The following is an 8,523-nucleotide window of genomic DNA, read 5'->3' on the forward strand; positions in this document are numbered from 1 at the left end:
CCAGTCCTTAGGGTCCTCCAAAGCATGCCATTGATAATAAGCTACTGTGGCCATTGATTGACTACCATGGTCTTGAGGTACAAAAACCCTTTTGAGACAAAAGTAGTTAAAAAAAACAAACAAAAAAAACACATGGAAAAAAAAATGTTGTTCCTTTTCAGGCGGGGACCTTGCTGTCACTGACTGTTAGGTGCTTGACCTATAGCTGCACTACTATTATTAAGTTAAGATTCCTAAAATCATTTAAAGGGAATCTGTCAGTAGGATCAACACTCCTAAGCCGTCTATATGGGCATGTAGGTTATAGAAATCTGAATATAATGTTACATTGATATCTGCGATCCGATGTCTCATTGTTGAGAAATGCACATTTTTCTGTAAATGAGCTGCTCAGGACTATCGGCCGGACACTGATCTGTATGAGATTATTGTAAATGAAAGATGAAGTTACCAGTATGAGACATGTAATGACTAACACAACTCTAGCAGCTCTGCTACAGATCTAGCAGTTCTCAGAATGCTGAGCTCTGTATATCCCCGTCCACACCACTGATTGGCAGCTTTCTGTGCACACTGTATATTGACATAAAGCTATTAATCAGTGGTGGAGGTGGGATTACACAGAGCAGTTCACCAGGAGGCAGCAGACAATTAGTCCTCTAGTAATTAGCTCCTGCAGATAAAACACTGATTTTATTGAAACAAAAAGCAACCCAGTAAGTGACACATCCCTGGAATCAGGATCTCAGGCCCTATATCATACTGCTCTCAGACATAGCAAAAACCTGCTGACAGATTCCTTTTAATGACAATGTCTTATAAAAATTACTCTGAACAATATGACATAAAACATGGACTAAAAGCAGAAAATTATTTATTGATCAGAAGAAACTCAAACTTGATGAATAACATTTGAGAAATCATCCTGTTGATTTTCACGGGAGTGTAAGGATTGCACATTCCCAACCATGATGGAAAAGTATGAGGCTGACACCACACACTCAACCAAGGTCCTTGCTTCACTGTCAACACTAGAGCGCCATAAGATCACCAAAATGTACGGTTCCTGGTCTTAATCTTCATAGTGTCCACATTAAGGAGGTCTACCCATGGAAGTAGATACTTCCAAAGTTCGAAATCCTTCTGAAAAGAAGAAAAAGGGGATTCATCAGCAAACACAGAACCAGAATCATTTCACGTCGAGGCCAAGAATCCAGTGGTCAGGTGATACTGTGGTTTTCATATTGTCGATTAAATAATTATATTATTTTGCACAAAGAACAGCAAAACCTCATGGTCGTAACAATCAGCCGCGCGGTTGTGAGGGTGAGACATCGAGCAATTCCTGCTGTAGGATCAAATAAGTTTTTTGAGTTTTTTGTAACTTGGAACCCAAAGCGGTACCTGGGCACTGCAGTCCTTGTCCATGAAGTGAAAGCCGCATCTGGGCTCACCCCAAAAAGAATCTCGTGGGTTACTTTAAAAGCAATATTGTAGTGACCCTTCTTTACACCTTAAAGGGGTATTCTCAAGTATGGAAATTATCCCCTGTCAATAGGATACACAGTTTAAAAAAACAAATCATTTGTTTTGTGTCATCATATTCTAAGAGCCATAACTTTTTTTTTCCGGCAATAGACCTGTGGTGGATTGTTTTTTTTGCAGAAAAAAAATTACATTTTTATTGGTACTATTTTGGAATACTATTTTTGGAGAAATTTTATTCTGTTTCTTGGGAGACAGGATGATCAAACAAGAGCAATTGTTGCATTGGTTTTTTTTAAGGCATTCTGTTAGTATTTTAAATAACATATTCAGGTTGGTGGCAATACCAATAATGTATTTTTTTTTTTTATATATTAAAGCATTTTTAAAGGTTTGAAATTACATAGCTAGATAGGTTGAAAAAAGACCTAGGTTCATCAAGTTTAACCTTTCTCCAACAATTATAAATTTTGTCACTAAATTATCTATAACCCACAATGTTCTATGTACTGAGGAAATCATCCAGCCCTTGTATAAAAGCTGTTAATGTCTGCTATCACTACCTCTTGTGGTCGGCATTCCAGAGTCTGACTGCTCTAACTGTAAAGAACCCTTTCCTATTTAGCTGCCAGAATCGCCTTTCTTCCACCCGTACTGAGTGCCCCCTGGTCCTTAGTATGGTCTTTGGAAGGAATAAGTCATGTAATAGTCCATTACACATTAGGCTATGTTCAAACTGAGTTTTGCAAGGCATTAAAAAACTACGAGTTTTTCAAGCAGAAACTGCCTCAAGAATCGCTCCTTTGGGAATGTGCACATCTTTTCCAGGCAGATTCTGCCTGAAAAGCACAAAAAAAAAAACCTGCAAAAAAAAATGGACATATACCCAGCAAGTCGTTTTTACATTTGTGTGCATATGTTCAGTCTTTTGAACTTCTTTTAACTGCGTGACATGACCATTCTTCAGGCGGCTTCCGTTTGGAAGCAGCTCAACTAGTGGACATATAAAAGTTTAAAAAAAAAGATGCCACTGCAAACTTGCCATAAAAACTAGATAAAAGACGCCAAAGAAGAGGCTTCAGGAAAAACACTACTAGTGTCTTCCTCTAGCAACACTCGGCTGGTACGCTGGTGTCTGAAAAGACATAGTGTGCCCATACCCTTATTTGGGGGTTTTTGGAAGAATTTTTTTCCTGAAACATGTTTTGCAATTTTTTTTTATTTGGACAGTGATATGCACTTTTTTTTCTCCATCAGACATTTTTCAAAACGTCTTCTATCATCATAAAAAAAAGCGCAAAAACTCATATAAACAGCAAAGTGAATGGATTGGAAGTCTTTTTGCACAGGATTTTTCAATAAAAAAACCTCAGAAAATCTAATGGCTAAGAGTAATAAATCACTTTCTAGATTGAGGACCAGAGTTTCTTGTATGTACTTAAAGGGGTTTTCTCATCTTATTAAATGGGTCCCTGATGGACATTCCTGTAATGTCTGGAGCCTAGTGCTCGGGCCAGGTACCAAGGAGCAGGCCTGGTTTTCTGACATCTCGAGGTCTGTGGACGTGAAATTAAGTGGGGGGCAGTTGGCCACTCCCGGGTGCACTGCCGGAATGGACAGGAGATTCCTGAGACAGATGGAGTCAGTGGGCTTAAGGGTAGTCCAGGACGAACGAAAAATGTCACCACCTGATGAATTGGAGCTGATTAGTAAATGTTTGCCTGTTGTAAAGAAATTGGTGTCCCCTGAATTGTGTGTGGCGGCTCCTGATGACGGGAGCCTGGAGGCAGCGGAGGCCTGCGGCTTACAAGTAAGTGTGGCGCTCCCCACACCTGAAAGCACACTGGGACACCGTTTGTCTGTAAAGTGCCAGAGCGTAACCCGACAGCGACTCGGCCATGACTACCGCTCTGCAGCACTTTACACGTACACGCTCAGATCTGACCAGCCTTAGTGTCCCTTCACTCCTCTGATGCAGCAGAGGCAAAGCTGTCTGTGCTAGAAGCACGAGGGAGCGGACATTTCTGGCCAGTGGCTCAGTCATGCCACCAAACCGAACTGTCAAACATCAGGTTCGCAAAGTCCCCACAAGCAGGAAGCTGGGTGGCAAGGGAGCATTGAACTGCTGAAAATAGAATCCTGAGGCAATCATTTTAAATGTTACACGTGTTTTACCGATTAAATGCCAAAGCTGAGAAGCTGGATCCTCATGACAATTGGATGCACATAAGATTCAGCGGGTCATTGTATATTAAATGTTGTTTCAAGTTCACAGAGACCACAATGCTCAATCCGCACTGAAGCTGCAAAGTTGGGCTACACCGTACTACACATATAGTCAGTAAAGAAATTATGTGTACAGCAAATGCACATGGGGCAAACATTTGGGTTATTTCCCTGCATAGAAATAGCAGATTGCACTTACACTGTATATTTGTATTATTTTGACCCTGTGGTTGAATACCTCTATCGAGAAAAGCAGATACTTTGACTACTCCTCAAGAGTACCTAAGGATCTTTCGTTGGGCTAAGGCTCTGTGACTCATTAATGGGCCCCAAAGATCCAGAAGAAGACAACCCCATTTAGTACTGATTTTGCAGCCGGTCACTTGCCACTAGGTCTATTTCTAATGAAGGAAGCACAACGACCCATCTCTGTACCACTAGGCAGAATAGTTCAGCTGTTCAGATAAAATGTCATAGCACTCACCAGTGGTCCATGTGATGCATGTGATCCATTTCATAGTTCCATGGATATATACAGGCACTTCCCCCCGGAAAGCCCAGGGATCCTGGAAATAATATTTTGCATATTGTTATATTCAGCAAGGCATAGAGTAATATAGCTTTTTGGATAAAGTGTATGCTGCTCACCTTCATTGTCTTCAGTCGCATAACTGTTTGTCCTCCATACCCTTCGTGTCTCTTATATACAAAAGACAAGTTCCTCCTGGAAAACCCAGGGACTGCCCCATAAAACACGCAAATGGCTAAGTCAGTGAGTGACGGACAGGAATTTCTATTTTTGATACTTCCTTTTTCCTAATTGTGAAGTTGTAAGTGTATGTATGTATGTTGAATTCACAGAACTTTTGCATGGGCAAAGTGACAACCTGAGATGTTTCCAAATGAAACACATTGACAACTACTTTTTGGGAAATATTGTCGCTCTAGCCAAATTAACCAACATACAGTCGTGGCCAAAAGTGTTGGCACCCTTGATGTTGTTTCAGAAAATGAAGCATTTCTCCCAGAAAATTACTCATTTTGTTATACACATGTATATTTCCTTTGTGTGTATTGTAGAAACTCAAAAAAAAAAACAGAGAAAAAAAAGGCAAATTGGACATAATTTCACAAAAAAAAACTCCAAAAGGGCCGGACAAAATTGTTGGCACCCTCAACTTAATATTTGGTTGCACACCCTTTGGAATAAATAACTGCAGTCAATCGCTTCCTGTAACCATCAGCAAGCTTCTTACACTTCTCAACTGGAATTTTGGACCAATCTTCTTTTGCAAACTGCTCCAGGTCTCTCATATTTGAAGGGTGTCTTCTCCCAACAGCAATTTTAAGATCTCTCCACAGGTGTTCAATGGGATTTAGATCCAAACTCATTGCTGGCCACTTCAGAATTGTCGAATGCTCTGTTTCCATCCATTTCTTGGTGCTTCTTGAAGTATGTTTTCGGTCATTGTCCTGCTTGAAGACCCATGACCTAGGACGCGCAAGCACAGTTTTCTGACACTGGGCACTATATTGCGACCCAAGATGCTTTGGTAATCTTCAGATTTCATGATGCCTTACACACAGTTAAGGTACCCATTGCCAGAGGCAGCAAAACAACCCCAAAACATCTTTGAATCTCCAAAACATTTGACTGTGTTCTTTTCTTTAACAACACAACTAACCAAAAATGGCACAATATATTACACCAGGTAATTCATTAATCTTCAATGTAAGACTCTCTGAAAAAAACAATGAAAAACCACTCGATCATTTTAAAATTATTCATTTAATAAATTTATATAAAAAAAAATACAGATATAAATCAAAAGACATAATTACAGGAAGACAGACTCAGGGATATATAGTAAATACCCAATAGTTCATTTGTTGTGAGGCATAAATCAATGTAGGGAGAAATATGAATAGCAGATCCAAACTATGTGTTAAGGTGCATAGTGCAAACAGATACAATATAATAGCAGCCCAGAAATAAATAAATCAAATCACAGTGGATATATATATATGTATTATATGCATCTTCCGGCCCTCCTGCTGCTGCTGCCGCTGCCGGCGCGCGCAGCTTCCCGAGCACTGTGCTTAGGGCACGCGCGCTCCCTCCCTCTTAAAGGGGCCGCGCGCGCCGTCCTAAGGTGTCCCCGGCCAATGGCCGGAGGACCTCTCATATAAAAGGCACCTCCTCCAAAATGGAGGTACCCGTGCAAGGTTGTAGCTCTGTGTTCTAAACTAGATGATATGGGATGGACTTATCAATTAAGGGCAGGTGTACAGAGAATCCCTCTATATCACATTAACCATCATTGATGGGTAGTGGATCTCATACCTAATGGTATGTGTATTCCAGCGTGGAGCGCATGCCCGGACCGCGCCACCCGAAACCGGAAGTGACGCGGTCTCAGGGCGCGTGTCCCACAGGAATGACCCTGGAACGCATAGAATGACAGGCCCCACCGGAAGCGGAAATGACGCGATCCCGTGTTCTTTTCTTTGTGGACCTCATTCCATTTTCGGAACATAGTAGAATGATGTGCTTTACCAAACAGCTCTATCTTGGTCTTATCTGTACACAAGTCGCTTTCCGAGAAGGATTCTGGCTTACTCACATACATTTTGGCAAACTGCAGTCTAGCTTTTTTATGTCTCTGTATCACCAGTGGGGTCCTGCTTGGTCTCCTGCCATAGCGTTTCATTTCATTCAAATGTCAATGCATAGTTCACGCTGACACTGATGCATCCTGAGCCTGCAGGACAGCTTGTCTTTCTTTGGAATTTGATTGGTCTGCTTATTCACCATCCAGACTATCCTGTGTTGCAACCCTTCATCAATTTTTCTCTGCCATCCACGTCCAGGGAGATTAGCTATATTGCCATGGGTTGCTAACTTCTTGATCATGTTGCGCACCAGGGACAAAGGAACATCAACATCTCTGGAGAAGGACTTGTAACCTTGAGATTGTTGGTATTTTTCAACACTTTTGGTTCTGAAGTCCTCAGACAGTTCTCTTCTCCTCTTTCTGTTCTCCATGCTTAGCATGGCACACACAGACACACAATGCAGAGATTGTCAACGTCTACCCTTTTTATCTAGTTTCAGGTGTGATTTTGATATTGTCCACACATGATACGTGCCGTAGGTGAGTTGGAATGAACATGACATGCTTGAAGCAAAGTTGTTTACCCACAATTTTGGAAAGATGACAACCATTTTGTCTGGCCCATTTTGGCGGTTTTGTTAAATTATGTGCAATTTGCCTTTTTTTCCTTTGTTTTTTTTGTGTTGTTCCTATATGCACAAAGGAAATAAACGTGTGTAACAAAACATGTAATTGCAACAATTTTTTTTGAGAAATAATTCATTTTCTGGAACAATTTCAAGGGTGCCAACTATTTTGGCCATGACTGTATATGTATGTATGTGTATGTGTGTGTATATATACTGTATATATATATATATATATATATATATATATATATATTTATCTACACACATGTGTTGGATTCTCCTTGGATGGTTGCTGGTCAAGGGTGGAATCAGATGTGTATATACTATACATTCACTGTGATAGCACCCAATAACTTGTTGTCACCCTGTCTCTCCTAACGTCCCTATATTGGCTCTTCACAAATAGCCGCACGCATTCCTCGCCCTGTCTTCTCCTGGCATTTGGCCCTGGCTAGGGAAGGAAGGAGATGAGCACTAGTCGATCCCCACTGAACACTAAAGACAACAAGGGAGGACAAACAAGGGAAAATTTCTTAGCATTAGACGACTCCAGACAATGGGCACACGTCCTCAAGCGCCAGAGAGGAATAAGTGCTGCTCTCGCTCAAGCCTTCACAAGGAGTAAAGAATATCGCCAGCACCTCCCTCTGACACACAGCAGGTATTTATACACCCAGGCCAGGGTGTTAATTAGCCAGAGGAAGTTAGCTGCTGGGTCCTAGAGACAGCCTCTAAGAAGGTGTCTGTAATGCCAAATGTAGAGATCTCTTGCAACCAACTGCAGGGCGACTGTCTGTCACTTCTGACACATCTGTGTCAGAACCCCCTTCCCTACGAGTGGCCTCCGGACACTCAGGACCGGGTTTCTCAGGATAAGAGGTGTGGAATGAATGAACCAACCTAGGAGCGTTCACCTCTGATGCTGAAACCCACATCCTCTCCTCTGGACCATAGCCTTTCCAGTGCACCATGTAGCATCGGCGTCTCTGCCCCTTACCGCCGCGCTCCTGGCCCGGCATCTTCCGACCCTCCTGCTGCTGCTGCCGGCGCACGCAGCTTCCCGAGCACTGTGCTTAGGGCGCGTGCTCCCTCCCTCTTAAAGGGGCCGCGCACGCCGTCCTAAGGAGTCCCCGGCCAATGGCCGGAGGACCTCTCATATAAAAGGCACCTCCTCCAAAATGGAGGTGCCCGTGCAAGGTTGTAGCTCTGTGTTCTAAACTTTGCTTCAGCCCTCAGGTCCCGCTGCTAGTCTGACTACCAGTCCAGTCTGCCAGCCTGACTACCAGTCCAGTCCGCCAGCCTGTCTACCTGTGTCCGCCAGCCAAGTACACTCTCTAGCCCGACGGTCTGCCTACGGTCCTAACCCGCCAGTCGGTCTATGGGCCAGGCTTGCCTGCCTGCCCGGAGAACGTCCCAGTTACCTGCCGTGCCATCCAGCCAGCCTACCTGGAGGCTCCTGCCAGTTACCAGTGGTGTCTGCCAGTCCGTCTTCCCGGATCACCCATCAGCCTGTCTGCCAAGCTCATCTGCTGTACCAGTCAGTCCCTGCCTTCTGACCCGTGGGAGTC

General features: G+C 43.0%; 1 long non-coding RNA gene across 1 annotated transcript; it reads right to left on the bottom strand.

The window, feature by feature from the left end:
• Positions 1-857: 857 nt before the first annotated feature.
• Positions 858-4,469, bottom strand: LOC141271107 (uncharacterized). Its single transcript, XR_012321834.1, has 3 exons — positions 4,360-4,469; positions 4,196-4,277; positions 858-1,143 (listed from the first exon to the last, which is right to left on the bottom strand). It is a non-coding gene; the product is annotated as an uncharacterized lncRNA (long non-coding RNA).
• Positions 4,470-8,523: the final 4,054 nt, after the last annotated feature.

The sequence above is a fragment of the Phyllobates terribilis genome, unplaced genomic scaffold, assembly GCF_046119375.1.
Source record: "Phyllobates terribilis strain yellow unplaced genomic scaffold, ASM4611937v1 Scaffold_5__5_contigs__length_657084704, whole genome shotgun sequence".
Classification (NCBI taxonomy): domain Eukaryota; kingdom Metazoa; phylum Chordata; class Amphibia; order Anura; family Dendrobatidae; genus Phyllobates; species Phyllobates terribilis.